A 19,868-nucleotide genomic window follows, 5' to 3' on the forward strand; every position below is an offset into this window, starting at 1 on the left:
TCTTGCGCACTCTACCCTTCGAGTAGTGAACCGTGCTGCTTTATCTATTCAGCGTGGCAAATTGGTTGGGTTGGCAAACCCAACTCTTGGCACACCATGAACGTTCCTTCCCACCAAACCCTGGACCAGATGTGTACAGGCTGTACTTTGTGAAATGGAGTTGTGACTTGTAAGAGCTTTGAAGTGGGTCCAATTATTCCATTTCCACTCTTGCCTCAAATTGCTCCCCATCATATATGCCTATTCCTCAGCATGTTTTAACTGCACTTAAGGCTAAAAATAATATAGAGCCGAATGTCATATAATGATTTTTTCTAAATAATCAGTGATAATATGATGAGGGAAATGTTTATAGATTATGTGACTACATTGATGTACTAACCACATATCCCATTAGGTAAGTGCTTCCTTGTATTCTTACTTCACACATATAAACACCGCCGAAAGATATAGCATCAGATGTTATCAGTGCAGTAGGAAAACAACAAAAACAGACACACACACACACACAAAAAAAAAGTTGCCTCGATATCCTTACCTCCTGAGGAAAAAAAAATAGGTGCCAATTAGTAAATACTTTGCCTGTAAACTTAAAAGCATGCTTGTATGTGTCTGAGACTTAGAGATCTTTTTGTTTGTTTTAATCGAAGAACATTGGAAACCTGAAATTTTAATTTCTCATCAGGAAAACAGTAGGCTTCTTCTTGCATGTTGTGGAAGGATTCTTCCATGTCCAGAAACAAAACTGGCAAAAGAAACTGGCCTGGGTCAGTCTAACATAGATTACAATAATCAGAAAAACATTGACTTCAGTGTGCAAATGCAGTTTTCTTGCTATTTCAGGGAACTGCGGCATGCTGATCGGCCTGCTCGATCTGGCTGTAACATTAGGGACATATTTACAGAGTATTTCTGAAGCACCTTCCCAGCAGGTGCACGTGCCCACAGCCCCTCTTCCTGAGGAGCCTGCTGGCAGAAGCCGAGCTGCCTGCCCTGCCACCAGCACATCAGCATCGCCAAAATGCCGGCTGTGTGGCAGTGCCCAGTGCTGCCTGGGTTATCAGCACACATGGGGATGGACCTCGAGGCACAGCAGATCAGCCTCCTGCTCTGGTCTACGCTGCTGTGGCCTCACCTCGAGCACTGAGTGCAGCTTTGGTTGCCACATTATAAAAAGGACTTAAAACTATTAGAGAGTGTCCAAAGGAGGGCTTCAAAGTGGTGAAGGGTCTGGAGGGCAAGACAGATGAGGAGCGGCTGAGGTGCCTGCGTTTGTTCAGCCTGCAGGAGACTGAGGAGAGGCCTTGTGGCGGCCTGCAGCTCCCTCATGAGGGGAGCGGAGGGGCAGGCGCTGAGCTCTGCTTCTGGGGACAGTGACAGGACCCGAGGGAACGGCATGGAGCTGGGACAGGGGAGGGTCAGGCTGGAGGAGGAAAAGATTCTTCACTGACAGGGGCTTGGCCACTGAAACAGGCCTCCCAGTGAAGTGGTGAGGGCAGCAAGGCTGCTGGAGTTCACAAAGTGTCTGGGCACTGCTCTCAGACACGTGCTTTGGTTTTGGGGGTCCTGTGTGGAGCCAGGAGCTGGACTCGAGGATCCGTGGGGGTCCCTTCCAGCTGGGGACGTTCTAGCATTCTGTCATCAACCTCAAGAAAAATCCAGTGCTGGATATGCGAGTTTCAATTGCTGACATAAAGACAAAACTGTGCCGGTAAGGTGCTACTTGTTTTTGGAAACAGAAAAACTGTGTTGGATGTGCTATTGGTTTGTTTTGCTCTTCTCACTGAAGAATCTCTTTGCAGCTGAATGTAAATGTGGACAGTGTTGTTTCAAATGAGAAGGGCTGACAACTTGGAGTGACTAAAACCAGGCTCATACTGTAAACAGTTGTGAGATGTTAGCTATGGCACTTTCCTCCACTGACGATATGTGGAATAACCCTGTGTAGCATATTGAAATACCAGTTAATTTAATCTTTTGCCATCAAGAAAGTTTAGCTAAATGTTATTTCCACAGTACGGATAAAAACGAACCATTAAAAAAACTAAAAGCCGTAGAATCAGGACCCATGTCCCAATAAAAGACTTTATGAGTTTGAGCCCAGTAAACTTGCCCATATTTTTCAGACTGTCTGTAGAAAAGCAATTTCCTAGCTCTGTATTTTGCCTCCAGATCTGTCTCATGTGCCTGTTGCACATATATAATTTTGTTTGTAAATAGCATATACTATCAAGGAAAAACATTAACAATTTCAGGCAATGAAAAAGAACAAGTCTTAATTTACACAGAAGTACTCAAAGGAATTTAGGAACTGGTCAAGCTTGTAGTGATGACCTTCTTTATTTTGACATCCAGTCACCATTTCTCTCAGTGGGTTTTGAAGTCTTGTTTTAGTAGATTGCCATTATGACAACCTGTGTATTGTAGCTTTAAATTACTTTGTAGGCTGATGTCTACTGAATGAAAACAGAAAATCAACGAAAGTTTTTTTTTTTTTCCAGGTGCTTGCAAACTAATATGTTTCCCTGAGGGCTAGAAATAAAGCATCTTATTAAATCACATCATAAATGACCCATGTAGCACAGTTTATTTTACATTACCTAGGTAAGGAGGCACTGAGCCAAATAAATCAAAGTGAACAAGGCAATAATTGTTCCTCCTTTTATATCACCTAAAATATGGAGGTAATGAAGGAAATGTGATTAAAGTGAGAATGCTTTATTAGTAATAGGCTTTTTTTTTTTCCTTTCTTTTTTTCTCCAAGAAATAGTGCTCACTGTGGATAGAGAAACACTTTTCCCTGTATTTTCAAGCTGACATTTCATATATTTGAAAGGGATAATACTGTACTTGTAAAATAAAATCAAGCACATTATGTAGGTGGCTGCTTCTTCTTTTCCTTTTTAAATCTGGAATACAGATTTTATGAGTTGGATTTGTTTTGAAATTTTTCTCATGACTTCTGACTGTGAGAAATCATATGTTCAGGAAGAGGTCAAAACATGTCTTCAGTGCTTGTATTAAAATTTTTATGACTTTCTGGAGACTAAAGACCACCAGAGATTCTTTCTTTCATGTGCCAACTAGTTTCATTGAAATAAATGGAATTACTTAATGGAGGTTACGTGGTGAATCTGTTTCTTAACTGAACTGTGTATTATACCCATTAGTCTTCAGTAGGATAAAGATTTCACAGAGTAGCAAATTAGATTTAATCATTACAGTTTAAGTAAATGAAATAGCAATATGGCCCAGAGTAGAAAAATGGCCTTAATTATGATTAAAAATATAAAACAAAGAGAAATATATCTTCCTGATCAAGATTAATCATGCACTTGCCAGGTCTGAAACACAATTAGATTTTTAAAGGTGCACCTAAAAGAACTGGATGTTTAAGATTTAATATTCAAACCTTTTTGGCATAAGAATGTCTCTACTGTCTCAGACCCAGGGTCATCTTAATTCAGTGTCCTCTCTCTGAGGTCAGCCAGCAGCAGACATGCAAGAACATAAGAAGTATGGCAATTACAGAATTATGTAGAAGTCCTAATTACAGAATGATACAGAGGTTCTTTCTGGGATACCATGCCTTTCTGGTTTATGGTCAACAGTTCACACTGAATTTGGGCCATGTTGTTTATTTTGTATTGATGGGCCTGCCCTGTTTGTCTAAACATTTTGCTATCTCTTCCGCACTTTCTATTCCCTTGGAGCAATGTCTTCTGCGATGGAGTTACACACTCTGCCAAAAGAAAAAAAAAAATCCTTCTGTTTGTTTGGGGTCCTAATCATTATGGAATTGAGAAATACTGACTATTTACTTTCTATTCAGCAGAAGTTGCCTGGCAGTACTGAAATGGAATGTTTCTGAGTGACTATGTCATGAGACATAAGTTGCTGGCTACACCGTACTTGTGTCACCTCTCTCATTTGTAGAACTTCCAATTCTATAGTTTTCTGGCAAAAAATTTTTGTCTTGTTGCTAACTGAAATCTCACATGCCCTGAGTTTTGCATTTTTTTCCTACTTCTTATCCGCTTATCCATTTAACTGCTTGTCTTAGTTTGAGTCATCAGATCTGCCTCAGTCACCCGCACCCTTCCCCATGAGCTACATTTACTCCCATGCCCAGGGACCACCATCCAAGCTCCATGGGTGGTGCTGTTCTGCACATGTAATTACAATTATATGGATTTTGAAGAAAGACTGTAGATGTAATTTGATCTATTCTGAAGATACTTATCTTTACTCTTCGTATTGAAATTATTTTAGATTCCATTTGGTCAATTATTCGGATATCAAGAAAGAATATGCATCATTTCTTCCTGATGTGTAATTCTTGATCAATTCTGCTGCCATTTATCTCTGGAACTGTGTTGTGCAAAATACTGTAGGATGGCTTTGCATGCAAATATGCATACATGAGCAAATCATGCGAACGAGCTGTTCTAGATAAGGTAGGCCAGCACCTCACAGTGATGCCATATTCCACCTCAAGCCTGACTTCTCCTTGCATGTCAGTATCTATCATGCACTAGGAGCAGAAAGGGTCAGGACAGGTCAAACTCTAAAACAGGAGGAGTAGGCAATGAGAGAAACTGTAAACAATCCTGTGCAAACCCTGGCTATTCAATTAGCTGAGTACCAGAGAAAATTCAGCCTCCTTTCTCCAAGGTAGTCCTTCAGGAATGGACTGAATACACAGACCTGCTTGTCCTACCTCAGGGGAGCAGTGATCAACCTTGGCACAATGGGTTGTAATCTACATTTCCATTACTGGCAGGTGTGAAATAAACCAAGAGTTAATGAAGTGTTTTGTAATCCTTTTGGGATGTAAAATCATTCTATAAGTAGTATCAGGCTCAGTGGGGGAATGACTCTCGTCTGCCAGAAATGAGTGGAAAGGAAGAACAGCTCATGAGATTTGTAAAAGTGCTCTGATAATTTAGACATCTGAAGCACTCAAATTCACCTTTACACAAAGCACAGACCTTCTCAGAATATTGTTTTATCCTCCCACATTACCCCCATAGATTATAAATGAATTTCTGGAGCCAGCTCCCAGAATTGGCTCAGGAGTCAGATACTTGGGAGGAGAAGAGAGAAAAGAGAGCTGGGCGAGCTCCCACCAGCTGTCCAGAGACATGATCAACTAATTTGTGCATCTGTGCTAACTCTAACCTGCCAACCAGTCTGTGAAATACATTGATTATTTGGATCTCCTATACTATTGTAGTATAGTATCTTTCAGGATGAGTTTCTATGTTTTAAGGAGGAAGAAAACCAACTAATCAGTATCAGGAGTATTAATACTTTTATTTTATTTTATTTTATTTTATTTTATTTTATTTTATTTTATTTTATTTTATTTTATTTTATTTTATTTTATTTTATTTTTATTTTTTTAGTGGTCAAATAGACCCAATGCACTACATTCTTGCATTAGGTTGCAATAGCCATCAAACAAAAAATTGACTGCATGATCCAGGGGCTGTAGCCCATGCCTTAGCACCATCTGGTGAAGTAGGCATGATCCTCTCTTCCATACTGTGTCTGTGTTTACGCCTAAATGTCTCTGTCTCACTGAAATCAGCAATTATTTTGGGTACAGGCCAACAGGAGAATAATGAAGGTTATTGAGAATGGTTTCAAAAGATGTTTTTTCAGCTAAATAGCTCTGTGCAAAGGGAGACATTCCTGGGCTGTCCTAACAGCCTTTTGGTGTAGGTCAGTGAGGATAACAAGCAACACTTGCCATGAGTCATTTCTGACAGGATTCAGGACTGGATCAAGGAGCCTGGTGCAGGAAGCCAAAATATGATCAAAAGGATGGTTAGTGTTTGTGCTCTTGGCAAATGAGCAATACCTGCTTGTAGGTGGTGGCTTGAAGCCACAATTGAGCTGTGTACAGGTTTTGTTTATTGCCATGGAAGATAGCAGAAAAATAAATGCTCCCTTTGTATGTTGTCTGTTGTGTAAATTGGCAGCTTTCAAGTCAACTGTTCTAGATTGCTATGCACATTTTGGTGGGATGGGACTGGGGGTTATGAACATTGCTTTGGTAAAAATGTTTTTATTTTATAAAGTCCATTGTAATTGAAAAGGTTAGAGCACATCCAAAAAAAACATGAAACAGATTGTGCTAATATGTGTTATCTTAATCAAATATGTCATTTGAAGGGGAACCAAATGTGGTCATCGCTTTATTGTCACTACGTGGTCATTTGCTAGAAGCCAGTAAAGTAAGCACTGCTTGTTAAAATCCGAGTGACCTTTTCAAGGCTGAGCAGAGTGCTAAGTATATTAAGTAAGTCACCTTTCCTTATCTGGCATGACAGATGTTTGATTTGGTTGACATTTTCAGGAATGCAGAAACGATTATGACTTCAATTGTTTATTCTTCGGAGGTTGTGAAGTTACCTGATGTTGCATATATACTTTTTTATTTTGTACAATAAACTGTGATATTCTTTTGGTCTGATGTAATTTATCAGCGTTTAAAAAGACGTAAGCAGCAATTGTGTTCTTCATGGAAAGGTCATTTCTTTATGACAAGTGATGTTTTAGACACAAGCGGTATATTAGGGAAAACTCGGACATTTAACAAATTATTTTCTAGGCGTTGCAGAGAAATCAAGCAATTGTGCAAACCTACATGAAAAGGCCTCTAATTCTGAGCCTCACTAAATGAAGGAGTACTCTGGTCTTTTGACTTCTCTTTGAATGGGTGTGTAATATCTGCTGAACTGTTCCCTTGGAAATCTTTCCCTTTTCTTTGGTAACTGTCAAGAAAATCTATTTTTTTTGTCAAAACCATATAATTTTTATTATAGCAACACAACAGTGTAAAAACACTGCCTGCTGATAAACTGAGGCATGAAGATGATTGCAGTCCTTTGGACTTTTATACAAGACCACTTTAACTGAACAAATAAATGAAGTAAGAATTAGACAACTTTATTCGGATGTTGCAGTGCTATTTAAGTAATAATTCAGTGCAGCGAATGAAGTTATAGGAAAGTTATGTTTTATGGGTAACCAGTACAGGATAGATGAAAATGTTAATTGGAAAGTTTTACAAATAATTTTAATTTCTTCAATCTGAGCATATTTATTCCTACGTAACAAATACTGTTTGTCTGTAACAGAGAGCAACTCTGAGCACTTCAGACAGTGCTGTAAATTACTATCCTTACAACAAGATACACATACAAAAATAGGAAGAAAATCAATGACTACAGAAAGATGCATCAAATAGTGTTAAATAAAATTGTGGCATAACACATTGACATAATTTTGCTTTTCTTTCTTCTTGTACAAATGCTTTTCAGTCCATCAGAAATTCAAAATAATTTCTTAATTAGCTAGCCTTAGAATATATCTAACTTCTATTTTATAGCTCCACTGGCAAACCAAAACCAACTGCACTTTTTATAGGAATTCTGCATTTTTTTAAAAAATATACATACGTGGTGGGTTGATCTTGGCTGATCACCATGTGCTCACCCAGACACTCCCTCACTCCCCCTCCTCAGCAAGATGGAGTAAATACAACAAAAATTCGTCATGGGTCAAGATAAAGGCTTTTTAATGACAAAAAGCAAAGGTCATCCACGGAAGCAAAAAATAAATAAATAAATAAAATGTACTCTCTACTTCACATCAGCAGGGGATATTCAGACACTTCCTGGGAAGTTAACTCTATCCCAGCCAGACACAGTACAGCATGTATCTCGAGAAATGCACTTATCTTCTCCAAGGTCTGAAAACAACTGGTAAAAACCAGCACCCCCGGGCCCCTTTCTGCAGGGCTGCTCTGCAGCCACTCATCCTCCAGTCTGTGCCTGTACCTGGCATTTTCTTTTGTTGAACTTCATGCTGTTGCCCAACAGCCCATGCTGCAGTGTATCCAGATCCCTCTGCGAGGCCTCTCAGCCCTCTAGAGAGTCAACAGCATCTCCCCACTGGGTATCGTCAGCACACTCGCTGAGGATGGTCTGCACAGCTGCATCCAGATCGTTGATAAAAATATTGAACAGAACTGAGCCCTGGGGAGCACTGCTAGTGACCGGCGGCCAGCCCAACGTAGCCCTGTTCACTGCAACCCGTCGGGCTCTACGATCCAGTCAGTTCTTTGACCAGGATGTGGTGACAGACAATATCTAAATATCTTACTAAAATAAGAAAGATTATGTCTGCCACCTTCCCTTCATCTGCCAAGCAGGTAACCTTATCATAGAAGGAGATCAAATTACCAGGGCAGGCCTTTCCCTTCATGAACCCATGCTGACTAGGCCTGATAATAGCCTTGTTCTTTAAATGCGTTCCACGATCCCCCAGGACAATCTTTGTAACTTCCTCAGGGACTGTAGATTCCTGGGTCTTCTCTTGCGCCCTTCGTGTGCATGGGTATAATGTTGGCTAGCTTCCGATAGGCAGGGATCTCCCGTGTCTCCCATGGCTTCTGGTAACTGGTTGAGAGGGATCCAGCAATACCATTCACTGATTCCTTCACCACTCGGGGCTGAATCCTGTCAGGCCCCACGGACTTAGGAACACTGAGCTGATACTGCCATTCTCTCACAATTTCAGTGACCGCAGGTGGAAAGTCGCTGCTCTCTCAGACATGGTCCTCCTTTTCCTCTGCCTTTTCCTTATTCTTGCTTGTTACCTGACCATCAACTAAAAGTATCAGTCCAATGTTTTTCTTTGGCCTCTTGCTGTTGATACACTTGAAAAAGCCTTTTCTGGCCATCTGGCACCATGGTGGCCGGTGTCAGCTCAAGCTGAGTTTTTGTTTTTCTCATTTTCTCCCTGCAGATGTGAGCTGCAGCTCTGTACTCCCCCTGTGATGCCAGACTTTGCTTCCTTGCTTTCTGAATTTACTATCTTTCTAAGACAAAATGAAGCACAACGTGACAAAAAGAACCTGCAGAGGATTATGATGGATGGGGAGGGAGCAGTGAATTTTGATATCCTGACTGAGTAGCAGACACGTTACAAGACCAGATGGCATATTGCCTTCGAAAATGCTTTTGACTTTTGAGTTCTACTAGAAGACTGGAAAAAATTTAAGTGTCAGCTGTTGAATTGGAGCCAATCACTAGCGCCAAATGGGAAGAGCATCGGTGTTTCCTATGTATTGCTAGCCATGGAGAAACTTCAGCTTTCAAGTTTCAGTTTTTCAGTTTCATCAAAACAGCTAGTGAGATGACACAAATTTGAGTGAAAGAAAAAGTTTGGGGTTAAGGTAAGCAACAAAATATTTTTTTTTAAATACAGGACATTTTAAATAGGACATTTTTTTTCCTAAGTGATTGTCAGTTTCATAACTTCTAATTTTTGGGAATATATCTTTGCATGCCCTGCACATAGATTTGGTGTTCCCAAAGTGGATTGGCAGGCTTTTTCTGAGAAAAAAAAAAAAAAAAAAGGACCCATCTGAACCACTTCAGATTGAAGATTCACAACTGAATACCTTGGATCACCAACAATTTAGAAAATACAAGCCAGAATAAGGAGATCCACTCTGCTGCTTTATTTTTGCATTCCTCCGGTGACTGTAGAGAGCCTAATTCAGTAACAGTTAATGTCATAACATCTAAACTGTAGAGAAAGCACAGTGGAGATTCACCTCCTTGTGAAGGTGAATGGGAGAGTGAGGAGAATTACCTGGGAGAAAATTAGGTCCAAATTTCCCTTTCCTTTCCTTTCATGCTTTCCTTGCCTTTCCTTGCCTTCCCCTTCCTCTCCTTTCCTCTCCTTTTCCTCTCCTTTTCTCTCCTTTCCTCTCCTTCCCTTTTCTTCCCTCTCCTTTCCCTTTTTATTTCCATCTGGTGGGTGGACAAAGACCCTTCTGGCAGTTTTATTTCTGTTGCCAATGTGGGCCTTTCTAGCCTTAACTTAGCATCTCTCATCTGGCAGTGCCTTCCACTTTCCCATCCTCACTGAGATAGTTTCAACTGTTTTTCTTTCCCTCTGTAAACTTACCTTGAGTTGTCTTGTATTTCCGTTTTGTCAGTAACTTTTCAAAGGTCACTGATTTCTAAGGGAGACCAGAGGTTTTATTTAGTAATCTTAACTGAAAATTGCTGGGCAGGTTTGTAAAAGGAATGTTTTCAGTTGCTGACATATTGTATTTTTCTTCTCCTATAATTTCATGAAACCTTCAAGAATTTGTATCTGACAGTAATGCCATTTTCAAAAGCAGAATCTCTGGTTGTTTTCTCTCCTGCATGTCCTGATTTAGAGGGTGTTCACATAGCTGCTCGAGGGGGATCCACATTTAGTTGGAGAAAGCACCAGTACGGGGTCTCCACCCATCCGAGGGAGCTTTTATACCGAATGTGGAGACCCAAGTTTAGTTTTTAGTGATCTCCTGTAGCTTATTGAGAGCATGCTTTGCTCAAGTTTACTGATGAGATTGTTCTCTCAATACCACCTGCTGGAGCAACATGACTTTTCAAGGATTGTTTAGCATCTGCTGCACAGGAAGGATGGTTTGGGCATTTTACTAGGAGAGAAGAGACCTGAGTTTGTGTTGTAATAAATATAAAACACAAATTGTATACAACTGTACTTAAACTTTGAGGGGGGCAACCACCCCCCTCAAGTCCTCTTGCAGATAATATTAGGTTGATCATCAAGTTAGGGGCTTTTTATAATTAAATGGAAACTGAACCACTAAAAGCTGTTGGACATGTCCACTACCTTAGGCATGGCTCCCACCTTGCTACTACAAGGGAGGCACCCAGATCAACTCAGACAAATGGGAGATCTGAGCCCCATCCTTGTGCTTGATAGCGTACTGCTGCTTTGCTCGGACTTCTGGGTTTTGCACATCCCATTCTTACAGTTGCCTCCACTGCAATATCTGGAAAATTAACTTGAATGAAATTCTCAAAAAAATGAACTAGTTAAAGTTTTACTAGTTAATTTTTTTTTTTTCTCTGACATACTTAGAACTAAGAGTAACTAGAATTTACATTGGTTTATGTAAGTTCATTTTATAGGTAAATTTAAATTAAACTGGTGTAGGGCTGCTCTAAGGTGAAAGCAATGTCAAAGCAGGAATTAAATAAAGTTGAAGTAATTCTGAAGTTGCACCTTCAGTTTGTTAATTACCCTACAGATAATCTTCAAAGGTCCCTTTTGCATTACATGCTGGGCAGAGGTGCTTAGAGTGGGAGTGACAGTGATGACAAGCTAAATGATGTTGTATCTAAATGCTTTTACAAAACACCTCTCCCTTTGTCCTGCCACTTCAGAGGGAGAAAAGGAAGAGATTACATAGGGGTCACCAGCCTTTTTACCCCATCCTCGCCAAAAAAAAACCCTGGCACCCCCCCGCTTTGGAAAGCTCGCACTGAAATACTGCCAGCCGGGCTCTGGAGAGGCATTTAGAGCTCCTGACGGCAGGCTGAGATAATAGTGAGTTAATAGCATAACTGCTGCTGGCTGGCTGGAAACAGTTTTCTGCAGTATTGGATTCAGAGGACAGCACCGCGTCTGGAAAAACAAACAGGAAAAAAAAAAAAAAAGGGATGGCCGTGGTGTGAGGGAGCAGGTGCACTGCCCGCACAGTGCTGGAGCGTGGGGACGAGCATGTCTCCGGGAAAAGTTTCCAATTAGCTGTCCCTAAATCTGAAGCAGCAGTGTTTGAGGCTGTCAGAAAATAGCTCCGACAGACAACGACTTAAAGAGATGGATCTTCTTTAGCGAGACAGATCTTTAGCTTTCACTTTCAATTATCTGGATGGCTCGTGAACACATGCAAAAAGAATTGCTCATTCATATTAATGAACTGCATATATATGTTTGCTTATTTTCTTCTCCTATCCTGCCGCTGCTTCAGGCAAGATATAATAGTTTTGGTTAGCTGCAAAGCCCAATTTAGGCAAATATCAGTGCTGAATTATGCAGCAGGCTAGCGGCTACTGGCTTTTCCTTCCCAAAGGATGAAATCTTTCCTTTTGTAGTTACAAAAGTATATTTAGTCCAGAATTATGGAGCACTTTTTCAGCTAAGCTTAGTCTAAAGAACCCTTGAGCAATTCTGATTGCAGTCAAAATTGTGGAAAAAAGAAACAAAACCTCAAATCACACTCTTCCCCCCCTCTCCTCCGCTTCCACCACCGATCACAATTTTTACAAGTTTTTCTTTTTTTTTTCATCGGCAATGTACATGCAAGGTACATTTCCACATTTTGTTGCTGGCTCTTAGAGGTTTAATTAGGTTCTCAGCAACGCTATTTATACACCGACATTTTTCAAAGAGCTGCATGCTCTACATAGCTAATGAAAAAGGTGGTACAACCACAGAAAAAAAATTAATATTATTCATGGGATGTTGCAAGAGAAAATGGAGCAGTGGATCACATTAATTCCAGCAAATACTATTATTTTAAACTCATTTAAATGCAAGTCAAACTTACTGAACATATCATCCTAGACAGCGACTAACATTTATCTTCTTGCTATAATCAGAGCAAACAGTCTTGGGTTAGGAAATTGGTCATAGGCTGACATTCGCAGTTTGCAGGAACAGGCCATTAGCACAGCTGGCTCTGATAAAACCTACGGATACCACAGAGGAGGGGCAATTCTACCTTTATGTTTTATTTAATTGGAACAATGATTAATTGCATGCATTCCCATCTGCAGAGAGAATCCTACGCTCACTGTCACTTCAGAAATACATTCCAGATCTGCTGTAAACTAGTAAATGCTACCCTGAAGTCTGTGTTTCCAAAACCATATGCCCTCTAAACCTGCAGTCTTCACATTTTTCTACCTATGTCTTTTAGTGGTAATTGGAGGCATAATTACAATGTCTATAAAAATAAATTGTGTTATCATGTTCCTTTGATATCCACTGCAATTTCAATGTAGAGAATTAAGCTGTTTTGCCCCACTCTAAATATTTTGACACATGAAAATCATGATCACATGTAGTACTTATGGCTATTTAACATGTCCCGATGAGGTGGGAACAGGCAGGAATATCTCTATAGCACTGGACAGGCTGCATTATATCCCAGCTCTTTTATGACTCAGTGAATTATTTGACCCTTCTATAACTGTATTTTTTTTTCATGAAATTGAAAAAAAAATCATTGCCTTTAGATGGTAGCAACAAAATTAATTTTCTCTTTCTTTCTCTCTCTCTCTCTCTCTCTCTCTTGCTGTCTTGCTCTTTCTCTCTCTCTCTCTTGCTCTCTTGCTCTTTCCCCTTCCCTTCCCTTCCCTTCCCTTCCCTTCCCTTCCCTTCCCTTCCCTTCCCTTCCCTTCCCTTCCCTTCCCTTCCCTTCCCTTCCCTTCCCTTCCCTTCCCTTCCCTTCCCTTCCCTTCCCTTCCCTTCCCTTCCCTTCCCTTCCCTTCCCTTCCCTTCCCTTCCCTTCCCTTCCCTTCCCTTCCCTTCCCTTCCCTTCCCTTCCCTTCCCTTCCTCTTTCTCTCTCTCTCTCTCTTTCTCTCTCTCTCTCTCTCTTTCTTTCTCTCTTTCTCTCTCTTTTCTTCTTAGTTGTAGTTATTTTTTTAAATAATATCCAATGATATCACTACATTGAGACTCTGGAAGCCAGCCAAGACAATGAAATACATTGTATACATGACCTTTATCTTTGAAGAACAAAAATAATTTTCATGTGTTGGCCAGTACAATACTGTCCGAGCGCTCATCCACTGCTTATGTTCAACAAGAACGGCTGCTAATTTGGTTGTCATGACAACCACATCTCTACTTCCATATTTTCTTCCTCAAGCGCAATCTCTTTATGTACCTCAAAATTGTTTCAGTTTCCTACGTTAACCTCAGTAACCTAAGTAAACTTTTTGTGACCAGAGGAGTGGAAAAAAAAAAGGAAAAAAAAAAAAAGGAAGAAAAAAAAAGGAAAAAAAAAAAAGAAAGGAAAGGAAAGGAATAGCAACTTAAATTAGAAAAGATTTTGATTTTTTACTTAACTATCTAATTGGTAGTTAAAAGATCACTGCTTTGTAATTCATGCTCCAATTATTATATAGGGTAATGTATCACTTCAAATGGCTGTCAGTATCTTAAAAGTTCAAATTGTAAATTTTAGAGCAAGAAAAAGTAGCCTTAGCCTAGATTTCTCTTGTACTTATATGCAGATCTACTATGTAAGGGTTGTGCACAATGGTTCAAGAGTGTAGGTCATCAAATCCAGTATCCTATCTCCAACGTAAGCTAATACCAGGTTCTTTCAGGCATAGATGAACACAACTTGGAATTACTGTTCTTTATCTAATCTAATCTGTTCTTTATCTAATGCCCATTCTTCTCTGAAAATTGGATCTGAAAAAGATATGTTGTGAGGTTAATTGCTGAATAGGAAATCCAGGAAGATTTGAACTGGAAAACCTATATATATATATATTTTTTTTTTTTTCACCATATAAAAATATTTACCCCGTTTTATATAACTGAACACAAGTCCTTCATTCCTCCCTCCCATTCAATACTAAATTTCCTTACCGTACGTAAGTGTATTGCTTACTGATGTAGCAGTAAGTTGATGCTCTATCTGCTCTGCCCTCCAAATAAACAAACAAAATCTTTTTGTCCCTTACCCTCCATGGAAATCACGCCTTGGAGCTGTGAGCTGTGAATTCTCCTTATTGGAAATAGTAATATTTTTAAGATGTGGATGAGTTAGAGAAGATATCATTTTCCTAACATCTTTTGCTAAACTAAAAAGCTCTAATAGTTTTATCCTCCTTCAGCTTGGAACCTTTCCATGTCTGAAACTATTAGATTTTTTTTTTCCCCGTCAAACAATATCTGGGTAGAATAAGAACATTCCACATGGTGTTCAAGAAATGGCACGCCGCTTACGCATACAATATCACTGGGATACCTGCAATTATGTTTATCATCCCTTTCTTTGTAAGAGCTTTACACCGTCCTTGCCTTTTTGATTACCACTGTACACAACAGATGTTTTCATGCTTGAGTAATCATGACTCTTTCACAATACATCACCACCACAAGAACTTTAAATTACTTCATTATCACTGTCCAGTTGTCAAAACTGAATTTAATCTGCTATCATATTAAGAATCGGCTACCTCTATACACCTCTGAGATAGATAATATAAACTCATCAGGCAAATATATTTGGGAGATTGCTTCACTATCCTATAGCTGTTTTCACTATTTTCTACCTCTAAACATTTCTGACCTCTGAAACACTTCCTCTCCCCATCTAAATGCTTGATTTGGCAGCTGCAGAGCACTTGTTATAAAGACTTTATGAAAATTCAGCTATGTTTATGGGAATGAGAAAAAGTAATGTTCCAGAGTACGCCAGAAAGATCTTCAAGCTGGAAAGACTCCAAGTATTAAAATATGAAGACATCTAAATTGTATCTTCTTGCATTTAAGTTCAAGCAGTTTTTAAGACTACTGGTAACTAACATCATTAAAATGCCGAAGTGTGAACATCTCTGGAAACAAAAGTGAAATTCCTGAGTTTGAGCCAAAATAGACTTTGTGAAATGGAAAATTATGACAAGAAAATTGAAAAAAAAAAATAATCAGAGAATGCAAAGGATTTTTTTTTCACATCTAGCAAGCCAAAAATGTTACCATTCACACAGATGTCCTTTAACCACTGTCTAGTTTCCTCTGTACAATTTTAATGACAGAAAAGCACTATTTACGTACTACTTTTTGCCTGCAACATCAAGCCTGTTTTATTTTCCCACCTCATTTCTTTCATTTGTTTTATATTCTAACAAGTCAAGTTTTTAAAAATAAGTATTTCATTATGTGTATACTCAAGCTATTGTATAACTGAGCATGATGGAACACTATTTTTGGGTTATTATTATTATTATTGTTATTAACAGCATTGCTTCCTGATCCCAGCACAGAGAGCTTTTCCATTGGTTATCACTTGGTCTGCCCTAGCATTTTGCTGTGATGGAGGGGCTTTCTACCCCGTGAAGCTAGGAATGAAAGGACATAGTGGAAAGATGCAACGGAGTGGTTAGTAGTACAAATATTTCAAAGACCTACCTGATTTTCATAGAATGGGTGGATAAGATTTAGGCCAGAATCACTTTAGGAGTAGCAGTTAAAAAAAAAAAAAAGAAGGTTCAAGGAGGAACGTGTTCTACGGACTGAATATGCTCCTAAAATCAAGCTAGAATATAAACAAAGATATTCATATGACAGCAGAAAATAAAGAATCAAATGAAAACCAACAAACCAAAACCAAATACAATCTGGAATTTTGTCTCTGTGAAATTAGAGTCAGGTGTCTAATATTAAGGATAGGAACCATAGGAGCCTTGTATCTCTGTATGACAACCAGTATTTTCCAGCCAAGCAACCAAATGAAGTGTTTTATACTTTGCTTTACTGAACAGTGACGAGACTGTACATAATCTGGTAGTAAAAAATGTGTTGTGGTAAAAGGCAGAATGCTTCAGTTTGTATAAATATTTGGGTCAAAACAGATCTGTTAATGTTTCTATTACAGAAGCAAAAGGTCTGAAAACCTAAGGGAACCAGTTGCCAAGTCAGAGAGAGAACTTACAGACTTGGTAATTGATGGGACTTGGAAATTACTGCAAAATGCCCGAGCAAGTCATATAGAGAAATAGATCAAATCTAGGGGGACTAATTATGGCTTTGAAGGCATGTAAAAATAAATGGAGTTTACAATGAATGGAGAATATGGCGGCTCATATTGAAACTTACAACGAGCAGATTTCTATTAAAAATACAAATTAAAAACTGGAGAACTGCACGGATCAAAATCAGCAAGTATACTTAACATTCAAGAAAGCTTGAGAAAATTAACTGAGCAGATTAAAAAGACTACAGTTTTACTAAACTTTCTGCTTAAATGAAAGATCAGTTAATAACGGGACAACATGAACATGGGTTTATCAAGCAATAGTTTATCAAGTGATTTAGTCAGCTTATTCAAAGCAGGAATGATGTGGCTTAGTTTTTGTATCATTCTTACCAGCACACCATGAGTAGTAGAAGTATGCGAAAGTGGACAACCACCATCAACACAGTGGAAGCTCATATCATTCCCCCAGGGAATGCCTTACACAAATTATATATAAAAATGGCAGGATATGTAAGGTTATGGCTACTGTGCTTCATATTGGTAATTTTTGCAAGTTGGTAACAGGGTTGGAAAAAGGGTCCTAGTTTGAAAATTCATTAACTAGCACCTCTTAGACCTTTTTGTTCATAAATGACTATGATCCATCAATGTAACACTACTATGAAAAAAAAAAAAGATTACAGCTTTAGAATACATTACAGAAGAAGATTAAAAATATTATCTAAAATTATAATAAAAATAATCCACCCAGATCAAATAAATATTTAAAGAGAAAAAGTATAGGGTAAATTAAAAAACATCAATCAGGACTTCAGAGCTCTGGGCATAGTGATCAAGGGTCTGGGAGCTCAGGTCATTTTTTCCTCAATATTTCCAGTGAGGGGGAAGGATGGGAGGAAGAGGAGCTGGATATTCCAAGCTAATGACTGGATGTACTGCTGTTGGTGTCAACAGTTTTGGTTTCTATGACCAGAGAACCCTGTCTGAAGATCAAGAATTGATGAATAGAGATGGGGTCCACCTCACTAGGAGGGGCATGCATGTCTTTGCTAACAGGATGGCCAACCTGGTAAGGAGGGCTTTAGACTGGGAAAGATGAAGGAAGGGGAAAGTTACATGGATGGGGTAGATAGTGAAAAACGCCTCAAGTCAGGATGCCTCCAGTGGGTGCATACAGCCAGGGAAGTGAGTGCAGGACATGAATACAAAGGATCCTCTTCCACCCCTCCCAGGAAACCTGTAGGGTTGATCACCTCCCTGAAATGCTTGTATAGCAATGCTCGTAGCATGGGGAATAAACAGGATGAACTGGAGACCTGTGTGAGGTCACAAGGCTACGATCTCATCTCAGTTACGGAAACATGGTGGGATAGCTCACATGACTGGAATGCTGTCATGGAGGGCTACATGCTTTTTAGGAAAGACTGGCCAGGAAGGCGAGGTGGTGGAGTTGCACTTTATGTGAGAAGGCAACTGGAGTGCATCAAGCTCTGCATAGGGGTGGATGAAGGGTGACTTGAGAGCTTATGGGTAAGGATTAAAGGGCAGGCTACCATGGCTGACACTGTTATGGGAGTTTGCTACAGGCCACCTGATCCGGAGGAGGAGATAGATGGAGCCTTCTACAGACAGCTGGAAGTAGCTTCTCAGTCACAGGCCCTGGTTCTCATGGGGGATTTAAACCACCCTCATGTCTGCAGGGAAGCCCACAAAGCTAGGCACGAAGACTCCACGAGGTTCCTGCAGAACACTGATGATAACTTCTTGACACAGGTGGTGGAGGAGCCAACAAGGAGAGGTGTGCTGCTGTACCTTACACTTACAATGAAGGGCTGGTTGGAGATGTGAAGGCTGGGGGCAGCCTTGGCTGCAGTGACCATGAGATGGTGGAGTTCAGGATTTCACGAGGAGGAAGCAGGACAAAAAGCAGGATCATAACACTGGACTTCAGGAGAGCAAACTGTGGCCTCTTCAGGGACCTACTTGGAAGAATCCCATGGATTGGGGCCCTAGAAGGAAGGGGGGTCCAAGACAGCTGGTCAGTATTCAAGTTTCACTTCCTCCCAGCTCAAGATCAGTATACTCCTGTAAGAAAGAAGGCAAGGAAGGGGGGCAGGAGACCTGCATGGATGAGCAAGGTGCTCCTGGCAAAACTAAAACAGAAGAAGGAATTATACAGCATGTGGAAAAAAGGACAGGCCACTTGGGAGGAATATCAGGACACTGTCAGAGTATGCAGGGATGTGACCAGGAAGGCCAAGGCCCATTGCAAGGGAGAGTGATTGCAAGGACAACAAGAAGAACTTCTTCAAATGCATTAGCAGAAAACGGAAGACAAGGGCCCACTGCTAAATCCATTCAGGTGCCCTGGTGATGAAAGATATAGAGAAGGCAGAGTTGCTGAGTCCCTTCTTTGCTTCAGTCTTCACTGCTAAGACCAGCCCTCCGGAGTCTCAGACCCTATAGACAAGAGAGGAAGTCTGGAGAAAGGGGGACTTTCCCTTGGCTGAAGAGGACCAGGCTAGATATCATTTAGGCAATCCTGACACCCACAAATCCATGGGCCCCACCAGGATGCAACCATGCATGCTGAGGGAGCTGGCCAATGTTATTGCTAGGCCACTCTCCATCATCTCTGAAAGGTCACGGAGAACAGGAGAGGTGCCTGAGGACCGGAAGAAAGCCACTGTTGCCCCAGCCTTCAAAAAGGGCAAGAAGAAGGACCCAGGAAACTACAGGCTAGTCAGCCTCACCTCTATCCCTGGAAAGGTGATGGAACAGCTCATCCTGAAGGTCATCTCCAAGCATGTGGAGGATAAAAAGGTGATCAGTAGTAGTCAGCATGGATTCACCAAGGGGAAATCATGCTTAATCAATCTGATAGCCTTCTGTGATGGGATGACTGGTTGGGTAGATGAGCGGAGAGTGGTGGATGTGGTCTACCTTGACTGCAGCAAGGCTGCGGTGACACTGTCTCTCATAACATCCTCATAGGCAAGCTCAGGAAGCGCGACCTAGGTGAGTGGACGGTGGATTGAGAACTGTCTGGATGGCAGAGCTCAGAGGGTTGTGGTCAGTGGTGCAGGGTCTAGATGGAGGCCTGTAGCTAGCAGTGTCCCCCACAGGTCAGCATCAGGTCCAGTCCTGTTCAACTCATTCATCAACAACCTGGACGATGGAATCGAGTGCACCCTCAGCAAGTTTGCAGATGACACAAAGCTGTGAGGAGTGGCTGATAACCCAGAGGGCTGTGCTGCCATTCAG

Source organism: Anser cygnoides, chromosome Z (assembly GCF_040182565.1).
Source record: "Anser cygnoides isolate HZ-2024a breed goose chromosome Z, Taihu_goose_T2T_genome, whole genome shotgun sequence".
In the NCBI taxonomy this organism is placed as follows: domain Eukaryota; kingdom Metazoa; phylum Chordata; class Aves; order Anseriformes; family Anatidae; genus Anser; species Anser cygnoides.